Genomic DNA, 26,428 nt, shown 5'->3' with positions numbered 1-26,428 from the left:
TATCTATCTATATCTATCTATCTCTCTCTATATATATATATATAGAGAGAGAGAGAGAGAGAGAGCTTAACAACAGCTTTGCTTAATTCTGAACAGGAACCAAACATTAGTATTCTGTTTTACAGAGACAGAAAATGAACTAAAAATACATCGAAGTTTACTTGACCAAATTTCTTAGATTATTTTAACTGACTTCACTGATTGTTTACTGCTTTCTTTTTTATGCAATCAAGTCTGGTGGTTATGAGAAAACTTGATTTTTTCACATTGATTAGATTAATCAAATCATGTTAAAGAGAAATCATATAAAGAATTTTAATTTTAGAGAATGTTTGAAATTTGATCCACATTAAATAGATTATCAGAAATAGTTTTCAAATATAAAAGTATGTCAAAATCATGTTTGTTCCACATTTACTAAAGGATTCTTCTCATGCAATTTTCAGTAAACCTAACTCTAAATATTTTTATGTGAGTGACATGTCCCTATATCTGAAATGTGTAGAGAAGATGCTTTAAGTATATCTCAAATACATTTGAAAACAATTTTTCAATTATATTTAATGTTATGCATTAATCTTTATATTTACTTTCCAGTTTATTCATAATGAAAAGTTTAAAAAAAATCTTTTGACCTTTCAGACTGCTGAGTATAGCAGTATGAGTGCAATGTAAGTGCCATTGTATTTTAAATAATGTTTGAAGGTTTGGAACAAAGTTATATTTGTCACAGTTGAAAATATTCCAGTATAATCTCCTTTTGATTTATAGACCCTAAGTTCCCTGGAGAATTTTTATAAATCAAAGTAATACTCAGAGAGTTCAAATTTGCTTTTGGAGTTTTAATTCAAATAGAGATTTGTTATGTCAAAATGTGACAACTTCTATCTTGACCTTCATCCCAGGAAATACTCTGATTTTATATGTACTGTTATATATGTATCCACTCTAGAATGTGGGCAATTTTTGTTACCTGTGAAGCAAGGATAAATTATGGCATGAAAGGAAAGAGAAGAGATGGTTTAACAATTAACCTAATATACTGACTACAGAGTTTTGATCATGAATGTCTACTGGTAAATTATATTCAGAGGTACCCTTAATTTCATAATGAAATCTAGCTGTTTTCACATTGTCTATGGAGGGCATGCCAAATTTAATCACTTTTCTCATAATCCTTACACAAGTGTCTTCTCTTTCAGTGCATGTTTCTTGTACTTCATAGAAAACATCATTAATTACCTTAACCTATGTTTCTTCAACCTTCAAATTTATCTATATTTGCTTCCATCTTGACTCCTCTTTAGTTTTTGTGGAAAGGGCCTTCTGCTACTGCTTAAGAGAAGTATCTACTTACTTTCTAGTTCATCTACTCACATTTTCCCCCCCATACCAGGGAATTGAACTCAGGAGCACTCAACCACATCCCTAGCTCTATTTTGTATTTTATTTAGAGACAGGGTCTCACTGAGTTGCTTAGCGCCTCACCGTTGCTGAGGCTGGCTTTCAACTCCGATTCCTCCCGTCTCAGCCTCCTAATCCTCAGTAGTTTTTGCTCCATAAATTACCTAATTTCTCCTACCTTTTAAAACTTTCTTTGCTTATTACCTCTTCTTTCTTTGTGATTGGAGAAGCTACTTTCCAATTACAGCCTTACTCAGTGCAAACCAACTGTAGTCATTGTTCTTTCATTCATGATCAAGTACTTTTTTTAAAAGAGTCTACCTCATAATCTTCTTTTTTTCAATATCTTTTTCACTTAAATGTAATTTGATTTCTGCATTTATTACTACATTAATATTGTACTTTCTATGTTAGTAGTGATTTGTTTATATCCACGTCTTGGTCCCTAATCTTACTCTATGCATTTATGGAATTTAGCCTGATGATCATGCTCTTTTGCTTCAAGTGTATTTCATTTTGCAAGTTATTCATAATACTTTGGTTAATATCCCAGTCATCCAGCCAGTGAGGAACTTGATAGAAATTTTCAAGACTTTTCCCATCATTATCATATTCAAAATTTAGTGGAATCCTAAGTATTGCTGACTATACTCAGATGAAAATCTTTCATAAGAATTCTCTCTTGTTAGTCACCTGTATTAACTCTTTTGTGAAAATATTAACATATTTCTTTTACTTATTATTAGCTATTATTCTACTTGAAAAATAGGATTTTAGTCATAATTGTACTTGCTCAAAATGCCTACTGATATATATTTTTTAAAACAGTAACAGTCATTTCTTATTTAAAACCCTTTCTTCAGTAGTCCCCAAATAATGGCTCAATTATCTATGTGGTAGACATTGTTGATTGACACACTAATATCTGACATCTTTATCATATTAGAACTCTGATTTTATTCATTTTTAAAATTCAGATATTGGTTTCTTTTATATTTTATGGAAGCCCCGCTCCCTCCTTAACAGCAAGGGATAAATATTGATTGACAGTCATGGTAAAGTCATTGCCCAGAACAGTGACTGGCTTAAGAGGGGTGATCTAATACAGTTTTGAATATTTAAATGAGGAAACATCCGTTAGTAGAGGCATATCAGCAGTGATTTTCCTTACCCACACGAAGAGAGAAACAGAGCAGAAAAGAAGATTTATTTCTTCGCCCATTGTTGTATAAAGATATAATGCCTAGGGCTACCAAGCCTATTTCAAGAATAGCTAACACACTGTAGCATGCAAAGCAGGAAAGCAGAAATAGTTGGAATCCTTGTGGATATCGTCGAAACAGTAAATTATTCAACAGTGGAGCCATCCTGTCTTGGGACTACTTAATATATGAGATAATACATCTACTTTTTGAGCCATTTTTTAAACTTTCTGTTGCCTGCAGCCCAAAGCATCCTAACTGATAAAATTTATATTGGAGTTACCTGGGAGCTTATTAAAAATGTTTACTCCCAGGTGATTCTGACTTAGTAAGTCTGGAGATTAGTCTCAGCAATCTACATATGTAACAGTTTGCCCAAGAAATTTTGAGCATCTTGGTTTGGGAAACACTATCGTTTTTAAAATTTGTTTGACTAATTAATAGCTTCAAAGATATGGCCCTTGCAAACTTCTCTATCTTCTTCAACCTTATTGTTTATTACTCCTAAAAATGTAAATGTCTTCAAGTTATGCTGGGCTACTTTAAGTTCACAGTTTGCTTTTTTCTCAAACTCTAATTTTTCTTGGAATGTAATTTTCCTCTTTTCTGATTGGCAAACTTAGTTTTAAAGATTCACGTTGGGAGATTTCTTCTCTATTATTTTCTGTTACAGGTGCAGTTTACTCTTTCTGTGCTAACATTTTATCCAGAAACAATGTTTTAATTATAGCCTCTATAACACAGCAGCCTAGTTCTGCTCACATGCTGCATTTGCTTCTAGGTTTACAGTTCCTTGAGGGGGAAAAGTGATGTTCCATTTTATTTCAGTCTTCTTTGAGTCCTACTAAATTAATTGCATAGGGAAGTACTCATTAACAGTTTATGGGGTAGAATTAAAATGAAGAAACCAGAGCCCCTTCTACGTGTCAAGGAATATGTCACATAATGGTGTTAAAATTCTAGTACCTTAGCAAATTTTTGGCAACCAGGAAATAACTGGAAGACACAATTATTCTTTGATTAATCAATGGTTATGATAAATTGCAGATACATTTTTAGATTAAACAAGGAAATTTTTATTATTATATACACACACACAAGTATTATGTATATAATCAGTCTAATTTATTTGATTATTAAGTTTTCATTTTTAACTGAAATTAACAGATGTGAGCTTTTAAAAGTTGTATTTCTATGTCATCCACATATGGTCCTAGAGTAAAGAAGTTATTTTGACAAACTCTTTTCTCCAAAGCACTTATAGACAAAAATATAAAGAATACATTGTTAAATGCATCACAGGGCTGCCAAGAATATAAGAAATAATGCAGAATTCAGGCACATGCTAAGTCAGTTAGGAAGCCTGTATTCTTAAAAAGAGCACTGAAATCAGTTTGATTTTTGAAGACTTTAGTAAACCTGATGATTTGAGTTTCATTTTCATGATTCTCAGGTCTTATAGGACCAGGATGAAAGTCAAGTGCTCATTCAAGGACAATACTCAAATCAGAGACTCTGAATAAGTTTCCATTTGGACATATCCATGTCCTAATTTCTGGAATATGTGAATATGTTGTGACATGGCAAAAGAAAATTAGCTCATTGGTTAGTTTCTCCAGTTGCAACTAAGTGAAACTAGTGTCATCACAAATTTCCTTAAAAATGGAAGAGGGAGGGATCTAACATGGCCGCCGGCGAGGAAGCAGCGATTCCAATGTCTCCACATTAACGGGATCAGAAAGACCCATTGGAACAACGGCAGTCTACCTACTGAGGAACTTCTAGCAAAATTCCGTGAAGAGGGGACCTGCCGGGAATTGGTAGGTTTATTAGAAGTGTCAGTTTGTCCCAGACAAGTGGATCTTGGCCGGCCACGCGAGCGCGGAGGTCAAGTCCCGCAGCCACCAGCCGCTTCAGAAAGCAGCCGGAGGCCCCGAGCGGCGCGGCCCGCCCGAACCCGCAGACGGCACCCGCCACCTCACCGTCCCGAGAGGCCCCGCTCTCGCTCAGCGAACGGCAACTCCACCCGCCCGGATCTTAGCCACGCAGCCGCAGCTGCCCAGCTCTACCGGCAGCCCGGCGCAGCAAGAAGTGTCCCCGCCTGGCCCAGCAGATAGCCCGTGCCCTCCCGGCTCTACTAACAGCCATGCCCACCCGGCGAAAACTAAAACCAGAAATTGTGTCAGACCAGAGACAAGCCAGTTCCACCCCTCCCTTAGGACACTCCGGCAAGGAGCCAGGGGCCCGCCATAGCAGAGAGGGGAAGTCACCAAAGTTCGGCCAAAGAGATTCCTTCCCAGTGGAATCTACTTTAGCAGGGGTGTGACTCCCACCCACATCAGATACAAACAACCGGGAAACTTCAAAATCTCTCTGTGGGCGTGACCCTAAGGGCCAAAGGACTCTCGACCCCCAACTCCCACTACTGCCAGTGATGAGGGCATGACTGTAGGGGCAGAGGGAAGCAGAGAAGACTCCCCACCCCCAAATCCCCCAACCGCGAACTGAGAGGGTGTGACGGTAGGGGCGGAGGGAAACAGAGGACACTCCAGACCCCCAACTCCTCCTACCGCCAGCAGTGTGGTTGTGACTGTAGGGGCTGAGGGAAGTAGAGGGGATCCTAGACCCCCAACTCCTATTACCACCAGCAGTGACACCAATGGTCTTAGCTGCCAGATTCCGAAGGTGTGCCCACCAAAGGGGTCCGGAAAAATTAAACAATTGACTCCCAGACCACAGCTCCACAGCACTGGGGCTTAGATGAATGACAGCGAGAGTGCTCAGTAGTTAGGGAAATAGAGCACTCGGTGGGGCTGAAAGTGTAACCAAATCCTTGGGGAACTGCCTCCGGTGAGCAGGACCTGGCTGGCTGGCAGGAGGAAGGGGAGGAGGGGACGTAGAAGTGAAATGGCTCTGGACCAACAGGATTGAGAGACTCCCAGGAACCGCCTTACAGGGATTGCTGTTGACAAATTGAGGGCAAAACTCAGTCCGGAGGGCACAGTTTTGCCTACAGGAAGAGAAGAAAATGGATCTCTAAGACCTAATTTTATTTCCTATTTCATTTTAATTTTTTCTCTCCCTTTTCCCTCTCTCTCTCCCCTTCCAAGTTTTACTGCTCTTTCCATTCTCCTCTATGCTATCTATCTCCCTCTCCTTCTTTCCTTTCAAGAGCACCTACCTTCCCCTTCCCCCCAACTTTCATCCCAAGCATTACATCATCCATTTCGCGTAACTGTCTAAATACAAATAGGTGTGCGCCCTTCCCCCGCGCCTGCAAGGTAGCCGGACCTGCAACCCACCAGCAGGTCAGGCCCAGCAACCTGGGAGTGGCAGAGCCGCCCCACGCACCTGCAAGGTAGGCGCACCTGCTACCAACCAGCAGAACAGGCCCAGCGGCCTGACGATGTGGTAGGCACAGCGCCCCAATTGGAGGAGGAGCAGAGCCCCTGCCCGTGCCTGCGCGGGAGACTTAGCAACTATACAAGAGTAATACAAATATATAGGGGGAAAATTCAACAACACAACAGTCTCAGTAAGCAGAAAGAAACGCGAACAGTATGAAGAGACAAGGAAAGAAAGGACCACAAGCAATGCAGGTCAACTCAACGTTGGAAGAGGTAATATCTGCAGCAGATGGAATGTCAGATAAAGAATTCAGGAGATACATGCTTCAGATGATCTGGAGTCTCAAGGAAGACATTAGACAGCAAAATCAGACAATGAAAGATCTCTTCAACAATGAAATACACAAATCCAGGAAGCAAAAGATCAACTATACAGGGAGATAGAAGTTATAAAAAACAAACAAACAGAAATCCTAGAAAGGCAGGAAGCAATAAACCAACTTAAAAACTCAATTGAGAATACTACCAACAGAGTAGAACACTTAGAAGATAGAACATCAGACAATGAAGACAAAGTATTTCAACTTGAAAAGAACATAGACAGCTCAGCAAGACAGTTAAGAAACCATGAGCAGAATATCCAAGAGATATGGGATAACATAAAGAGACCAAACTTAAGAGTCATTGGGATACAGGAAGGCACAGAGCTCCAAACCAAAGGAATAAACAATCTATTCAATGAAATAATACGAGAAAACTTCCCAGACTTGAAGAATGAGACAGAATCCCAAATCCTAGAAGCCTACAGGACGCTGAATGTGCATAATCATAAGAGATCCACACCTAGACACATTATAATGAAGAGGCCCAACATACAGAATAAGGAGAGAATTTTAAAAGCTACAAGAGAAAGGAAGAAGATTACATTTAGGGGTAAACCAATCAGGATAACAGCTACTCTCTCAACACAGACTTTGAAAGCTAGAAGATCCTGGAATAACATATTTCAAACACTGAAAGAAAATGGGTTCCAACCAAGAATTGTGTATCCAGCAAAATTGAGCTTCAAGATGGAAGATGAAATTAAAACCTTCCACGATAAACAAAAGTTAAAAGAATTTGCAGCTAGAAAACCATCTCTCCAAAAAATCCTCAACAAAACATTACAGGAAGAGGAAATGGAAAATAACAATGAAAACCAACAGTGGGAGGTAGGACAGTAAAGGGGGGAAAATAATCAAAGAGGAAAACAAACCATATTCAGTAACATAAATAAACAAATATGGCTGGAAGGATAACCCATATCTCAATAATAACCCTAAATGTTAATGGCTTAAACTCACCAATTAAGAGACATAGGCTAGTAGAATGGATCACAAAACATGACCCAACAATATGCTGCCTACAGGAGACGCATTTGATAGGAAAAGACATACATAGACTGAAGGTGAAAGGTTGGGAAAAATCATATCACTCATATGGACTTCGGAAACAAGCAGGAGTGTCCATACTCATATCAAATAAAATAGATTTCAAGCCAAAGTTAATCAAAAGGGATAAAGAGGGACACTACATACTGCTCAAGGGAACCATACACCAACAAGACATAGCAATCATAAATGTATATGCCCCAAACAATGGTGCAGCTATGTTCGTCAAGCAAACTCTTCTCAAGTTCAAGAGTCTAATAGACCACCATACAATAATCATGGGAGACTTCAACACACCTCTCTCACCACTGGACAGATCTTCCAAACAAAAGTTGAATAAGGAAACTATAGAACTCAATAACACAATTAACAACCTAGACTTTAATTGACATATAGAATATACCACCCAACATCAAGCAGTTACACGTTCTTCTCAGCAGCACATGGATCCTTCTCAAAAATAGATCATATATTATGTCACAGGGCAACTCTTAGACAATATAAAGGAGTAGAGATAATACCATGCATCTTATCTGACCGTAATGGAATGAAACTGAAAATCAACGATAAAAGAAGGAAGGAAAAATCATGCATCACTTGGAGAATGAACAACAGGTTACTGAATGATCAATGGGTTAAAGAAGACATTAAGGAGGAAATTAAAAAATTCTTAGAGATAAATGAAAACACAGACACAACATATCGGAATCTATGGGACACATTGAAAGCAGTTCTAAGAGGAAAATTCATTGCATGGAGTTCATTCCTTAAAAAAAGAAAAAACCAACAAATAAATGATCTCATACTTCATCTCAAAATCCTAGAAAAAGAAGAGCAAAATAACAGCAAAAGAAGTAGAAGGCAAGGGCTGGGGATATGGCTCAAGCGGTAGCGCGCTCGCCTGGCATGCGTGCGGCCCGGGTTCGATCCTCAGCACCACGTACCAACAAAGATGTTGTGTCCGCCGAGAACTAAAAATAAATATTAAAAATTCTCTCTCTCTCTCTCCTCTCTCACTCTCTCTTTAAAAAAAAAAAAAAAAAAAAAGAAGTAGAAGGCAAGAAATAATTAAAATCAGAGCTGAAATTAATGAAATTGAAACAAAAGAAACAATTGAAAAAATTGATAAATCTAAAAGTTGGTTCTTTGAAAAAGTAAATAAGATCGACAGACTCTTAGCCATGCTAACGAAGAGAAGAAGAGAGAGAACTCAAATTACTAGCATACAGGATGAAAAAGGCAATATCACAACAGACACTTCAGAAATACAGAAGATAATCAGAAATTATTTTGAATCCTTATACTCCAATAAAATAGAAGATAGTGAAGGCATCGATAAATTTCTTAAGTCATACGATCTGCCCAGATTGAGACAGGAGGATATAGACAACCTAAACAGACCAATATCAATTGAGGAATTAGAAGAAACCATCAAAAGATTACCAACTAAGAAAAGCCAAGGACCGGATGGGTATACAGCAGAGTTTTACAAAACCTTTAAAGAGGAACTAATACCAATACTTTTCAAGCTATTTCAGGAAATAGAAAAAGAGGGAGCACTTCCAAATTCATTCTACGAGGCCAACATCACACTGATTCCTAAACCAGACAAAGATACTTCAAAGAAAGAAAACTACAGACCTATATCTCTAATGAACCTAGACGCAAAAATCCTCAATAAAATTCTGGCGAATCGGATACAAAATCATATCAAAAAAATTGTACACCATGATCAAGTAGGATTCATCCCTGGGATGCAAGGCTGGTTCAATATATGGAAATCAATAAATGTTATCCACCACATCAATAGACTTAAAAATAAGAACCATATGATCATCTCGATAGATGCGGAAAAAGCATTCGACAAAGTACAGCATCCCTTTCTGTTCAAAACTCTCAAAAAAATAGGGATAACAGGAACATACCTCAACATTGTAAAAGCAATCTACGCTAAGCCCCGGGCTAGCATCATTCTGAATGGAGAAAAATTGAAGGCATTCCCTCTAAATTCTGGAACAAGACAGGGATGCCCTCTCTCACCACTTCTGTTCAACATAGTTCTCGAAACACTGGCCAGAGCAATTAGATGAAAGAAATTAAAGGCATAAAAATAGGAAAAGAAGAACTTAAATTATCACTATTTGCAGATGACATGATTCTATACCTATCAGGCCCAAAAGGGTCTACAAAGAAACTATTAGAGCTAATAAATGAATTCAGCAAAGTGGCAGGATATAAAATCAACACGCATAAATCAAAGGCATTCCTGTATATCAGCGACAAACCCTCTGAAATGGAAATGAGGACAACCACTCCATTCACAATATCCTCAAAAAAAATAAAATACTTGGGAATCAACCTAACAAAAGAGGTAAAAGACTTATACAATGAAAACTACAGAACCCTAAAGAGAGAAATTGAAGAAGATCTTAGAAGATGGAAAAATATACCCTGTTCATGGATAGGCAGAACTAACATCATCAAAATGGCGATATTACCAAAAGTTCTCTATAGGTTTAATGCAATGCCAATCAAAATCCCAATGGCATTTCTTGTAGAAATAGAGAAAGCAATCATGAAATTCATATGGAAAAATAAAAGACCCAGAATAGCAAAAACAATGCTAAGCAGGAAGTGTGAATCAGGTGGTATAGCGATACCAGACTTCTAACTATACTACAGAGCAATAGTAACAAAAACAGCATGGTATTGGTACCAAAACAGGCGGGTGGACCAATGGTACAGAATAGAGGACACAGAAACCAACCCACAAAACTACAACTTTCTTATATTTGATAAAGGGGCTAAAAGCATGCAATGGAGGAAAGATAGCATCTTCAACAAATGGTGCTGGGAAAACTGGAAATCCATATGCAACAAAATGAAACTGAATCCCTTTCTCTCGCCATGCACAAAAGTTAACTCAAAATGGATCAAGGAGCTTGATGTCAAACCAGAGACAAGGCATCTGATAGAAGAAAAAGTTGGCTACGACCTACACACTGTGGGGTCGGGCTCCAAATTCCTCAATAGGACACCCATAGCACAAGAATTAATATCTAGAATCAACAAATGGGACTTGCTCAAACTAAAAAGTTTTTTCTCAGCAAAAGAAACAATAAGAGAGGTAAATAGGGAGCCAACATCATGGGAACAAATTTTTACTCCTCACACTTCAGATAGAGTCCTAATATCCAGAGTATACAAAGAACTCAAAAAATTAGACACTAAGATAACAAATAACCCAATCAACAAATGGGCCAAGGACCTGAACAGACACTTCTCAGAGGAGGACATATAATCAATCAACAAGTACATGAAAAAATGCTCACCATCGCTAGCAGACAGAGAAATGCAAATCAAAACCACCCTAAGATATCATCTCACTCCAGTAAGATTGGCAGCCATTAAGAAGTCAAACAACAACAAGTGCTGGCAAGGATGTGGGGAAAAGGGTACACTTGTACCTTGTTGGTGGGACTGCAAATTGGTGCAACCAATTTGGAAAGCAGTATGGAGATTTCTTGGAAAGCTGGGAATGGAACCACCATTTGATCCAGCTATTCCCCTTCTGGGTCTATTCCCTAAAGACCTAAAAACAGCATGCTACAGGGACACTGCTACATCGATGTTCATAGCAGTACAATTCACAATAGCAAGACTGTGGAAGCAACTAGATGCCCTTCAATAGATGAATGGATAAAAAAATATGTGGCATTTATACACAATGGAGTATTACTCTGCATTAAAAAATGACAAAATTATAGAATTTGGAGGGAAATGGATGGCATTAGAGCAGATTATGCTAAGTGAAGCTAGCCAATCCCTAAAAAACAAATGCCAAATGTCCTCTTTGATATAAGGAGAGTAACTAAGAACAGAGTAGGGAAGAAGAGCATGAGAAAATGACTAATATTAAACAGGGATGAGAGGTGAGAGGGACAGGGAGAGAGAAGGGAAATAGCTTGAAAATGGAAGGAGCCCCTCAGGGTTATACAAAATTATATACAAGAGGAAGTGAGGGGAAAGGGAAAAATAATACAAGGGGGAGAAATGCATTACAGTAGAGGGGGTAGAGAGAGAAGAGTGGAGGGGAGGGGAGCGGAGGGGGGATAGTAGAGGATAGGAAAGGCAGCAGAATACAACAGACACTAGAATGGCAATATGTAAATCAGTGAAAGTGTAACTGATGTGACTCTGCAATCTGTATACGGGGTAAAAATGGGAGTTCATAACCCACTTGAATCAAAGTGTGAAATATGATATATCAAGAACTATGTAATGTTTTGAACGACCAATAAAAAATAAAAAAAAAATGGAAGAGGGAGACTAAAGAATCAGGTCAAAGCAATGTTATGTGAGAAAGACTGCACCTGTGTTTACTGCTTTGAAGATGGAGCAATAGGGCCATTAGCCAAGGAATCTGGGCAGGAAGGGAAAACAGGAATATATTCTCTGCTAGAGCCTTCAGAAAGGAATGTGGCACCTGGACATCTTGATTCTTGCTAGCTGGGTCCCATTTCATTCTTTGGAATAATAGAACCGTTAGATAATAAATTTGTTCTAAGTCAATACATTTGCAGTAATTTGCTACTGTAGCCATTGAAAATGAATATGTCTTCCTTTACCCAACTCAATTATAGCTTGAATATGAGGTGTCTCAAGTAAATTGTCTCAGTTTGAGCTGCTGTAAGAGCATACCATAGACTGGGTGGCTCCAACGATAAACATCTACTTCTTGCAGTGATGTAGACTGCTCATTACAAAATTAAGGTGGGGCAGATTTGTTGTCTGGTGAGATCCCATTTCCTGTTTCTTAGACAATTGTTTTGTTGTATCCTCACATATCAGAGAGCCAAGAGGACATGAACAAACACTGTGATTCTTCTTGGTTTTATTCTGTTTCTCTTCTTAAAGGGCTTTTAATACCATGAAGAGGGCTATTCTCATGACTTAATTACCTCCCAAATCTCCACCTCCCTTCATAGGTGTTAGTATGTCAGCACATAGATATTGAGGAAACAGGAACATTCAGTTCATAACAATAAGGACAGGCTGCAATTAAGCCCACCCACTCAATATTGTCAATCAATGAATGAGAACAATATCCATCTCTCTCACCCTCAGTTATGAATCATGCTGCCTGGGTAGCTGTCCCTAAAACCCTGAAACCCAAAAGTTTAATTTTAGTTGGATATAATAGTGTATGGTCTAAGCCAATTTATATTCTCTGTGGAGGAAGAAGCCATCTTTAAATTAAGCTTTGCAGAATCTTGAGGATAAAGTTCCAAGGAATATGAGCTTACACTTGAATATGGCAATAAATAAATAAATAAACCATAACAACAAAATCCACAAAACTATTTTTTCATGCACAGAAGGGTGCAAGTGAGCAGGCAGAATAATTAGGTACCATAATACAGGAATATTAAAACACAATACAAAATGAATAAGTTAAGATAGTTCAATCATTTCTATTATTTCTTTCACTATCAGTAATGAGCATGATATAAAATTAGGAGACATTTGAAGAAAAAAGAATATGTTGTTTTAGAAATGAAAATATGCAGTGAAAACTCAGCAAGGTAGTGGGTCAGTCCATTTTCTATTGCTATAACAAAATACCTAAGACTGAGTAATTTATTTTTTAAAAAGAAGGCTTTTTAACTCAGGGATTTGAAGGCTGTGAAGTCTGACTGAGGCCTTCCTGGCATCTGGTAAAGGGCTTCTTGCTGCTTCACAGCGTGGTGGAGGACAACGCATGGGAAGGCAGAGAACATGGCAGAGAGAGCTTGCTTTTATAACAGAACTACTCCCTGAATGGTCCATTAATCCATTACTACATTTATCACCTTCCAATATCCCGTATCCAAATGCTGTTAATATGCGAATTTGTGGATTAATTTCCCAGCATATGAAATTTATGTTACACCTCAAAGCCATAGTGGTTAGGTTAAGAGTACCTTGAGAAAACTGAAAGTATCTCTCTGTTTTAGCACAGAGAGAGATCATGAAATGAAACTATTAAATTTTAAGAGAAATGGAAGAAGATTTATATATGTAGGTTGGTGTGTAGTATATAAAGTGTTGACTAACAAATTCAAGGCAATATGCTAGGTTTTGTGATATGTACAAGAGTTGATCCCAGATTTCAGAAAAGTTACACTAGAATTACAGTATAAATTGATGTAACATTTGAGAACACCATTACTTTTAAATAGACTTGGAATTGAGGTAGGAATGGTTAAACCACTTTCATAGAAGGGATAAGTTTATATTGAGTTTAAGTCATCATTTACCAATATATAATTTGTATATATTCCAAGTAATTTCCTTATCTATTCTTTTTTTTAATTTTTTTTTTTACCATTTTGCTATTATTTCTGTCTTCAAAAACATGATCAAGGAAAAAGGACCGAGGTAAAACTTACACAGCTAATTATAATTAGAGATTCCTTAGTGGTTGACAGAATTATTTTTAATTATATACATATATCTGTAGTATCTGTTATTTTCTTTTTTCCTATTGTTTATAAAAAGAATGAACCCTATTAACTTTTTTTTTTACTTATCACTTTTTTGTTATATTCTTAGGGCTTTTAATATAGTTAAGGAAAATAAGTAGTTTCCTTAATTACTTATTCCTCTGTAATATCCTGAGTAAGTATAGAATATTTTACTACTTTGAGATTAATATGATATATGCAATATGATTTTCCTGATTATTTGAAAGAATGAGAATAGAGTTGTGACTCAGAGGATAATAAAATATGCATTCAGAGTGTATGTTCAGCAGGTAAAGTATAATTTTAGTGGATAGTTGTTTCATATTATTTCAAAATCTCTTTGTGTGCTTGTGTTATTGTTGCATATTGAGTTCCAATCTGATATTTAAGCTTATTTTTGACTTAATGACAAATAATACCAAGGTATTTGAAGCATAACACAGAAGATTAGTTGTGCTTGATGCATTTCCAATTTATACTCTTTTACACACTGCCCTCTTCCACCCCATGGAGCATTCCCTGACCACCCTTCTTTTCAGAATCTAAAACAAATTAAGAGGTTGCCTATGCTCCCATGGCTTCATTTGAGCTCCCCTTGTATATCTTTTGTAAAGCCTTGCAATTACTCACTGACTCATCTCTGCAACTAATCTGTGGGCAGCTTAATGGCAGGAGTATTATCTTTGAACTCCCCAGAGCTCAGTTCACTAGTAGATCTAATGACTTATTTTCTAATATTTATATCGGCTTTATTTATAAACTGCTATCCTGAGACTGGACTTCAGTAAAGCTTCTGAGCCATAAAGGTGACTCAGAGTTACTTTGGAAGAGAGGTAAACAAATCTCAAGTTTCTTGCTGTGATCTTGGATGCTTTATAGCAGATTTCTTTGAAGGTTGAAAGAGTCTGGTTCATAACACTACTCTTTGGGGGAAGAAGAACCACCAGAGAAAATTCAGGACATTGCAGAGGGGAAGAAAACAAAACAAAACAAAACAAAAACTACAGTTGCTTCTGATTACTTGGCTGTTGTTTATTATGAAATATCCCCCCCCCCTTTTTTTTTTAAATCTATGGCAATACTTCTGTTAAAGTCAACTTTGTTTTTAATGTGTTCATACTTTATCTCTTAAGATGAAAGTTTGCTCAGTTAATCTTTTTTTATCCACATCCTTTCATTTAAGTATGGCTCTTATAAATAATGTATAAAAGGCGACTTAATAAACTTCCATATTTTCATTGGAGTTTTCAGTGTATTTACACTTAGTATGACTGTTCATATATTTAGCTGTGAAGGCCACTCTTTTTGTGGTTAGTCACTGTCCTTATCAGTCTCTTTGCACCTCCTTCTCTTCCTTTCTTTCGACTGGGTGTGTTTGTATTCTACTTTATTCCTCCATTGGTTCTTCTTTATTTATCTTCTTTATTTATGCCTCAGTGGTTACTATTTAATATTATTGTACTTTGCAGTCCACATAAAAACTGTGCCATACTACCATTCCTGTTCTTTGTGACATTGTTGGCACATAATTTTCTCCTACATATATTGTACATATCACATACTATTATCTACTTTATTTAGCCATTATTTTTCTGAATAAAAATTTCAAATATTATTTGACATATACATGTTCATATATATTCCTTTCTGGTTCTTTCTATTGCTTTCTTCTACCTGGGCTCTTGTCTTGCATCCTTTGAGAAGGCCATCCTAAGAGTGTAGCTATCTGGGAGTACATTATTTCATTATTTCATTAAAGAAACGTCTGAATGGTTTCTTTAATTGCTCTTATACATCTCACCTCTTTATTGTTGTGTTAAGAACAAAGGCAGGACTGGCACATGCTAGACAAGTGCTTTACCACTGAGCCATGTTCCCAGCCCTAATTGCTCTGATATTTGAAGGATATTTTCATTAAGTATAGAATTCATGATGGACATTTTTCCCCCAGCATTTTAAAGTTGTAATTCTCCTATTTTTTTAAGCTGTTATTCTTGTCATCTTGAACATAATGTTCTCTCCCTACTACTCTTAAGTTTATGTTTTTGTTTTTCAGATTGTGATATTCCAGTAGGGTTTGGGGTGTGAGGAGGTGTTTTTTTTTTTTTTTAAATTGGAAAAAATCATAGTCGTAATGTTATTTAAAAAAACCCTTTTCCTCCATGATGTCTCTCCTCTCAATCTGGGGCCCCTCTGTAAACACATGAAGAAGACACATATAAACACTCACACTGGGCTCTGTTCTGGTTTTTATCTTGTGCTTCCATTTGAATAATTTTTATTAACCTCTCTTTGGCTTTGCTATTCTTTCTTCTGTTATATCTAATCTGCTATAAGCCACTAAAATAATTTTCTACCTTCAAATATACTATTGTTTTTCTTTCTTTCTTTTATTAGTTCTAAAGTTCTTTGGGTTATGTGATTTTTGATTTTCTATTTTTAGATTTTCTGGATTTCTTACTTTTTAATCATTTCTATAGAGAAGAATTACATGTATGTTTTATACAGTCATTTATATATGTTAATCCCAATATCTGCTTCTGGGTCATCATTGGATCTACTTCTGCTAATAGTCACTTTGAGTCACATTTTACTCTGCTTTAATGTTTCTCATAAATTTTATTGTATGCTATTGATTATGTATGAAAGAACAGTACAGATGGAAGTTGGTCATATGTTCTTTCAAAAACTTTTGGTACTTTCCTTTGTCAGATAACTAGAGTGAAGGCTTATTTATTTATTTTTTTAATTTCTGTTTTGTTGTGTTTTAGGCATTAATCTTTTTGCTCTAGTGAGAGCTGATCTAACTCTGGGGTGAAGTTAGTGATTTTTGCCTCTGGTTTCACATGTCTAGGAGGTGGAATAAGGAAGCTTCAACTTGCACCATATGATTCTAAGATTACCTCTGCCCCCTCTTCCCTTCATATCCCATGACATTACTTATTCTACAGATATCATGTGGGATGAAATTGGTAGATATGGAGAACAAACTTTGTATTTGATATCCCTGAAGATTCCTATCCTTATGGCAGAAATACATGGCAGTTAGAATTTTCTAGTTCCTCCTTTTATCAGCCATCCCTTTCTTCTTAAAGGTGCTAATTCCTGGATGCACCCTCAGAATTGGCTAATACTCCCAGATTAAAAGTGGCTACTGTTGCTCTAGAATACCTTTTCTCTCTATAAATTTTTGTAGTTCTTCAGTGGCCTCAAAGCAACTTATTTTTTTTTCTTTAATCTTGTGTTTTCTCAGAATTAAGATAGAAGTGATGAGTTTTTGTGACTTCTATATTCTAAGAAAAGAACTTTCAATGTAATATTAGAAAATACCTAAATTAGGAAAACTCTGACATTTCAATTAATTAGTTTAATAAGCTTTAAATGATCTCTAACTCTGTACTTATAATTATTCTAGGTTCAGGAAATATAGCAATGAGCAGATTCACAATTGTTGATAAACTCAAATAATTACGATTCATATGCCCTGGTGAAAAAAAATGTTATTTTTTCAAAGATCTGCCCAAATACTATATTGAAATTATGTGATCTTGAGGTAAAGCTATTTTTGTCTATAGCTTTTACAATGAATTTGTAATATTTTGTTGTTATTTTTAAAATGCTGATTTAGCCAAAAATTATATTATCCATAAGTGAACATTTTTTTCAATAATGAAAAATATTCCTAAGCCATGAATTATTTCTTTCAAATAATATATATTATTAAGTTCGGTATAAAGAAAAGAGAGCTTGAGGTGTCCTGTTATCATGGATCTGGATTTTCAGAAGCCTTTCCTGATTAGCTTGCCTTTTCTGCCCTCCAGTTCCTGTTGCCTAAAGAATGAAGAGCCTGTCTGAAAAGGCTCCACGAATTCTCTCTGCTCTCTAGAGATCTAAAGAGCACAATTTGAAAACCATTTAAGTAGATCATTCATGCAGGCAAGGAATTTTTCTGTTTCCTTTTTTATTACCATTTTCTTCAAATTTCGGAGACAAATTAAATGCTTAGGTGAAGTTAATGGTGGTTTGAAATTAACTGCTGATATATATATTGGGTATACAGAGTTATTTAATAGTTCTTTGGGGTTTTCCTGAAGCTCTACTTCATTGAATTATAGAATCTCAGGAGTTAGAAATAGCCTTGGAGATAATTTAGCATAACCTCCTACTCAGTGAAAGGCTCCTTTCTATGACATCCCTGACAGATGGTCATTTAGCTTCTGCTTGAGCACTTCCAGTCACTGGAGTTCATTACTTTTTGAAACTGTTTCATCGTGAACTGCTCTCCTGATTTAGATATTTCTTTCATATACCAATCCCAAACATGCATCATGTTGATTTCCAATCATTGACAAAATTATTCCTCTTGTTACTTTCATCTCTTCTCCACTTGACCTGATTTATGTTACTTTCTCTTAATATACCTATATTCCTCAATGTGCATTCTACTATGGCAACATTTATTTCTCTATTCTCAGCGGGATATTGCAGAGAATGCATTGAATTCGGCAAATGCACCTGAGAGGCCTCCGTGAAAGCCATCCCAGTGGATTGTGTCCTTGGAAGATCACAGTCCAGGAATTCTGACACTAGGAATCCCTGAAAACTTTTGTTCAGGTGGACTTTCTTTTCTGTTAGCTATCTACCTTAATCTTTCTTATCTTTAATGTAGGTAGGGCTAGGTATGGAAAATGTGCTGTCAGTCCTACACTTAAAATTTGCATTCATTGTCTTGCAGATAGATAGTTACAAAAAATGAATTCTTCTAAATTCTTAAAAAAGTCCTCTTTATGCTTATGTAATTACTTAAATATTAAGGAAGTCTCAAGTTTTGCCAGTTATCCATGTTAATGATATCTAAAGTTTGAGAATGCCTCAAAAAATAGGTACCTGATTTTTTTTTTTAATTAGGATTTCTTCATATGTGAAATGCTCTCCTTATTCACTTCTGAAAACTCAAAGTGTAATTATTGTCTATGAATCTATACAGGTATTTTTCCTGAATGTTGTAATTTTCAATGAACCTAAACTTTCACTGTATTTATAGTCAAAATAAATAAATATCTATTTATTCTCTAAATAAACTTCACTAAACTTTCACTGTATTTATAGTCTAAAGAAAATTTATTTAGTACCTACTGGCTTACCAGGCTTTCTATCAGCTACTATGGATAAAAGATGAAAACACAATCTGGGAAGAACTTAAATTCAGAGGGGCACATAAATGAGAAAATGACCAAACGATATAGAAAATGCTGTGGTGGAATTAATCACAGAGCTCCTAATGAAGAGGCAAAGCACACTCAATGATTTTCTGTTTTGGGCAGATATGGAGTGATCCCATGCAGTGGTGGCAGGGAAGGAATCCTGTATCATAAAAGGCAGGTAGGAGTTTTCAGTTGTATTGTAACCATTTGTCTATACGTTTTTAAAAATACTGTTGCTAGCAGTATCTTAAAGGTAATAGAAGAGACTTCCCCCTCCCCAATTTGAGTGTGGTTTGTATCTTTTCATTATTGGAGTTTTTCAAGCTGTGTACAAACATGTCAGCCTTGAAGTATGATATCAGATAGGTAACCTTTGCAGTCCCTTGCAGATACAAACAGATGTAATTGTCCTGTTTTATACAAACTTAGAATTTTATATGGATCTTTTGAATGTATGGTTGATATTATTATGCCATCTAGGGATAAAGTTATACCAAAAAACTATTATTTGGTCCAACTTTTCCTAGTTTGCTAAAGTTTGTTCTATATTTAGGTGGTTTCTATTTTATGACAATGGTAACTTTTCTCTTTCATTTTTATGTCAGTGCTTCCCAAATATTTGTGATGGACTATTATAACTTTATATATGCCTCTTTCAAAAGATACATATTTAAGAATATAATCTGATTCATAAATCAGTCATTCTATCCAAAGTCATTTTGTTATGTCTTTCTGAAATTCCTTCAGGTTTTCTCTGAATTTCTGGTTTTGAAGTGCTCAGCTGAATGTGTTAATCCTGTTTACATATGGTGTGTACTCTGCATATTGCTTCTGCCTATAGCTATTTATTATGATTTTATTTGGTGTTAATCAGGAAAAGTTATGTAGCTGCCCAGTCAATATCTGAAAATAGCTTGCATTTCTCAAGACAGAAGGTGACAAACAAACCCTTTGCTTAACACTGAATCCTAGGTTAATATTACAAAGTCAAATATAATCCCATATAAGAAATTCAAAAACTAAATTATAGCCAGTAGCTAACTCATGCATAATCAAATCATTATGAGAAAGATTTCATATTCTATTCACTGGAGCTCTTAAGCTTTATTTGACATCAAGTTATATTTCCATAAATATTTGTTGTGCTCATTTGACCAAATAAAAAGTGGAAGTTAAACTCGAGTATTTTTTCCCCATTGAATGACCCGTACTTGGGGATGCCCCATCAAACAACAGATTTAAATTTTAAAGCCTGTTTGCCAACATTTTAAATTCCCCAAAGCTCAGATTAATTACGAAATGCTCCTGCAAGCTCAGCAGCAATAGAACCCTGAGCTCCACAGACCTTATTTTGTACAGCACTGGCAGGTTTTTGAACTTTGTGAACTCTCTGTAGACTTCTTACTCACAGCAATCTTGCTGCTTTTTGAAAAGCTCCTTTTGCTGTCATTAAATGTTAGTCTCATTTTACAATCAACAAAATGTAAGAAAATGTTGGAAATTATCAAACAAATTTGACTAATATAAATGAATTACTTAATTATACATGACTTTTTAAAAAGAAATTGAATTCATAATTATGTTGGGTTATTCACTCAATCTTACAAAAAAGTTAACAATTACTAATTCTTGTAATGACAAACATCTATTAATTCCTAAGACTCTGGAAGTGTTCTCACCCCAGCTGATTCAGTCCCAGTTCTCATGAAGCTCACATTTGTGTACAGTACAAGGGTTAGGTGCAGGAAGAAAGGTTTGCACAAGTTGCTAGGTGAACCCATTTCTACAGTGATGTGTGGATCAGGGAACACCTTGTACAGGGAAGTCAAGACTAAGGCTGATACTGAACAATAATTAAAGTACTAGAAGATTAGAGTAGCATGTATGGGAAACGAAGCAGGAGAGAGGAAGAGGGAGAGGGAGAAAGAGAAAGAAAAAGAGAAAGGCCACATGGGAAGAACACATAGCATGTGCCAGCAGTCAAGAAAGACAGGTATAGTCACCAATTGTAAGAAATTTGGTAAGGTTTGAATTGATGGTTTATATTGGAGAGTGAGGTTAGTAGGTGAGCTTCAGTCAGGGAATATAGGGCTCTACATTTTATGCCAAGATCAATGTTTTATTTGTGCACCAGGGTCAATGACATTTAAAAGCAGAATTTTCTCTTCAGTAGATGACACTCAGGTTCCCAGTGAACTTTCAGCTTCTAGCTCTTCTAGCTTCTAGCTCTTCTCCTTTTCTTCTTTTGTGCTCTTCCTTCCTTCCTTTCTTGAGTCCTTTCTATCTTTTCTGCTATTCTCTTGTTCTTCTCTCCTCCTGATCACTCTTCCCTATCCTAATTTTATAATTAATTATAAATTAATTTATATTGCTTTGATTTTATCTGTCAAATCTGATACTTAAAAATATTTCAAGCATTTATCATTAGGGATAGGAATTTGAATTTGACCATTTCAAGTATTTTGGGAAACCTTTATTTATTTATTTATGGTGCTGGGGATTGAACCAAGGGTCTTGTGCATGGGAGGCAAGCATTCTACCAACTGAGCTATATCCCCCACCCCTCAAGTATTTGGTAACCTAAACAGTTTAAAATAAAAAAATGTGTCACAGTAGATTGGGTAGAGAGAGGTGATGGGAAGGGAGGGGAGGGGAGGGGGGGATAGGAAGGGCAGCAGAATGCAATAGACACTAGGATTGCTGTATGTATATATGTGGCTGTATAACCAATGTGATCCTGCAATCTGTACATGTGGAAAAATGAGAATTCATACCCCATTTGAATCAAATGTATGATATGTCAAGATCATTGTATTGTCATGAGCAACTAATAAAAAAATAGTCTGTTTAAAATAGGATGTGTCCATCTATAACTAAAACAGAATGGAAAGGATATCCTCCTCCAAACCATTTTTCATGGAAACAAGAATAAAATGCTTTTTTAATAAAGCAAGTATTTTTCTACTACTTTAGTTAAATGACTTAGAACAACTTAAAATGGAATTAGAATATATGAGTCATATTTTCTAGCTAATTTTACTAATAAATGCTTATTTTAGTGTCATATACCTTCTTTTTGGTGATTCTTTCAAGTTCAAAAATTTAAATGTATTGGTGATTTTTAAAAAATATTTTGAAGACTGTCAAGACCTGTATTTGAAAAAAAATACATGTCTGTATTATGCAGAGTTCCCTCAGGTATTTGCACACTTGTTGGATAGAAGGTTTTTCTAGGAAAGAGTAAAAGAGAAATGTTAGAGTCACTTCTGTTAGAATTAAGTAGAGGTTCAAAGACTGTCTCAAGTACTCAGTGAAGATTAAATGGGGAAATTTAAAAATAAATTGCAAGATTAAAAGTAGTGAAGAATATGGTATGGAAAATAAGATGCTAATTTTTAAAAATTATGTGCATTTTAACTTTTTATTATAAACTCAGTTACTTAATTTTGCCCTCTTCTTCAAGCTAATGTCAACTTTTACATAGATAATCACCATTAGGCTTTTATTATTCAATAACCACAAGTTTATATGATAACTTCCTTCCAATTATTATTACTGAGTCTTTGAGCAGGTTCTTTGCAAGTTTGAACCCAGATATTTTATTTTCAAAGCCATTAATGAAGTTGCCTGTTAATGCGACAACAGTGCATGATAGGAACTGGAAAATGTCTAAATATTGATTGTGGGTGTCTGTCACAGCTTTTTAAGTACTTCTATTTAATTCAGTTTAAAGAAATCAGGAGTAAGAAACCGGCAGATGAAGACAGTACATTTAACTTTTTAAATATAATTCAGCATATTTATGTGTGGTACTAAAAATTAAATGCACTGTAGTCCTATTATTGATGGTGTTAACTTGTTAAGCAATTGGCATTATAACCATATTATGAACATTCTATACTTATTATAATGAGATTTATTTTCAAGACTCAGTGTTCAGTCAATAGAGAATGTTTTGTGTTTTTTACTTTTTAATGAATTTAACCTTTATTTGTTTGTTTACTAATTAATTTATTTTTATGTTGTGCTGAGGGTGGAACCCAGGGCCTCAGCCATGGAAGGCAAGTGCTTTAACCACTGAGTCACAACAGAATGTTTTTTAAGTATTGCTGTCTTGAGGTCTGAATACAGTAATTTACCAATTTCTGATAAATAATACTTGTTCTGAGGGGGGATAGTGGGGGATAGTAGGGGATAGGAAAGGCAGCAGAATACAACAGACACTAGTATGGCAGTAGGTAGCAACGTGGATGTGTAACCGATGTGATTCTGCAATCTGTATATGGGGTAAAAATGGGAGTTCATAACCCACTTGAATCAAATGTATGAAATATGATATGTCAAGAGCTTTGTAATGTTGTGAACAACTAATAAAAAAAATTAGAAGTGGAAAAAACCAATACTTGTTCTTTTTTTTTTTTTTTTTTTGTGGTGCTGGGGATTGAATCCAGGTCCTCCTGCATGCGAGACAAGCACTCTACCAACTGAGCTATATCCCAGCCCTAAACAATACTAGTTCTACTTTCAGTGTTTTAGTCAGCTTAGGTTGCAATAATAAAAATATTACAGCTGTCTTCTCATGGTATCCTCCCTTTGCAGTATAAGAGACTCTTTCTTGTGTCCCTTATAAGGGCACTAATCCCACATAATCCCACAAGGGCTCCACTCTAATGAACTAATCATCATCCCAAGTCCCCACCTTTAAATACCACATTATGGACTGGGGTTTCTGCTTCTGAAGTTTGAAGAGGCAAACATTAAGTTAATAACATTTAACTTTCAAGAATCATGGAATTTATAATACTTCATTGGCTCAAATAAAAAGTACATTAAATACTGCTGTTCTATACAATGTAGGTTTTGAATACCACAGTAAATAGATTCTATATTGGAGCACTGACATTCTAAGCTATATATAGAAATCTCAGTTTTTTTTATCTATAAGTTGTTATTTAGAAGATCATGAACTTTATTGAATTTTTAAGAGTAAATAAAATATAGTAAAAACAAAAATCAAGGCAAGTGATACATGATGAAAGAGGCAAAAGTATTTCTGAGGGATTTTACTCTTGGAGTTATGTGTAGATTGGATAGCTGAAAAAGGCTTCTGATTTTTTATTTTTTATTAAAAGCTAGGAAATTGAGGTGGAAACCACATATGCTTATGGTGACATGTCCAAGCACGTACAACATTAGGAATAATTCTCTGGAGAAAACAAATGAAGCAATAGGTAAAGTTGATATTGAATGCATGGTTATATAATATGTTTTTGCTGAATTCAGTATAGTTATAAATATTTAAAGCTATATAGGGGGGTAGGCAAAATAGAGGGAAGGGACTTGAAGCTTATGTTTCCATAAGGCTAGTACTTGTCAAGTTCTTTAGAACAAAAATCTATGAAGGCCTGTATTCTGAGAAAGCAAGTCATTATTGAGAAAAATGAAGGAAAGCCTAAGTAAATGGAGGAATATATCATGTTAATGTCTTGGAACATAATATAATGTAAAAATCCTATTTGTCTACAAATTATCCTGTACTTTCATTTCAATTCTTATACTTTAAAGCAAATTATTTTATTTTTTTATAATAAACAAGTGAATTCTACAATTTATAATTTGAAAGGCTGAATAGCTAACAATGTTGAATACTATGAACAAAGAAGAATTAAAATATGGGATATATCACAAATTAATGTAAAGATATAATAATTAAGAAAGTGTGGCTTTTCATAGGTCATATGAATGGACATGAGAATGGACATCTAGAAGTAAACCCATGCATATATGAAAGCTTAATAGATGACTAAGGTGGTAGTACAGAATATGGAAAGGCCCTCTTTTACTAGGTGGTCAATTGGACATCCACATGGAAAAAAAATGAGTGTTCACTTTACCTCATACCATGTCTGAATTCATAGAAAGCACATGCACACACACATTGTTTTCTCAAATTAAAGAGCAAGCACATACATCTTCTAGAAAGAATCTTTTTGTGACTTGATGAGACAAATGTTTCTGAAACAGGATGACAGTGGCAATAATCACCAAGGAAAAAAAGGGTCAGTTGGTCTACCCTGATACTCTTCATCAAAAGACATCATCAAAAAGTAAAAAGGGAAAGCCATCTAATAGAACAATATTCAAAACTATTAACTATTGTAATAATTTATTAAGAAAAAGATATTCCCTTATACTGACAAAAAATTTGATTCCAGAATTGGGGTGGTGTTACCACAGAAGAAAAGGAAGGTGTGTTCATTTAGCTTGTCAACTGGACACCGTATCAGTGTATCTTGACAGATGTTAACCATGTTATTGAGTGGCACATACTGTGGTAAAATAGTTACCTCTAACAAAATGGGAAGCAATTATGTATGTAATGAATTTTATACTTTTGGGGGAAAGTTAAAACAGAATTCTATTAGTTTATCTGTTTGCTGTTGGCTGTGTTCAACAAGGTATCATAAAAAATGAAATAGAATTCACAAAATGGGTCAATTTGCATGCAATGATGAAAAAGATAAAATATTTAGAAATCTAAGGTGCTATGAGACTTGAAAAATGCAAATGGTTCTTAAGTCTCAAGCACTTAAGTATAGAGTAAGAGAATATGAAAGACACTTTAAGAAGACTTTGAATGACCTTGGCTTATTAATGCTCAGCCTTACATCCAAGATCAAATTATGGTTCCCACACCTATTGTTAATTACCCTTGGTGAATTATGCTTCCAGGCAAAGTTCAAGTTGAGAGAATGGGGCCAAATAAAAGTTCTTAACTAAATAAAATGATTTATGGGAAAAAGTTCAAGGTAGTTGTTCTAAAAGTTCAAAGTATCTGACCATTTATTTGAGAAATAGCCATAAAGTCAAGAAAGCAAAGAAACATAGCTGTCTTTGTGTTATGTAAAAAAACAAACAAAATGCAATTGAGCATAAGTATAGTTCTGAGCATATGAAATAGATTTGAATCAGGTAGATGTGAAGATTGTTTAATTTCTGGAAGGATTGTACTTCCAAAAAGAACCATGAATCTGTGACTCATACTTTAAGTGCCTCTTGCCCCACACATTCTTAAAAACATTATATTTTATTATTCAGGAAAGCTGATCTTGGATATTTGGTTAGGGTGTATAAGAAAATGAAATGCAAGCTTAACTATTACCCAGTGAGTCTGAAAATTTCCAAAACACAAATTAGGTAATCAAATAAAGGATTTAAAAGTTGAGTAACATAAGATATAAGAACTAAACTAGAAAACAAGTGTCTATAGTGTTGGGTTTTTATGTCCCAATGTTAAATTTTATGCCTTTGTGTTCATGGCCAAAAAATGTTATC

The sequence above is a fragment of the Spermophilus citellus genome (assembly GCF_964194105.1).
Source record: "Spermophilus citellus genome assembly, chromosome: 6".
NCBI lineage: Eukaryota > Metazoa > Chordata > Mammalia > Rodentia > Sciuridae > Spermophilus > Spermophilus citellus.
The sequence above is the reverse complement of the archived record's forward strand: the minus strand, read 5'-3'. Positions refer to the sequence as shown.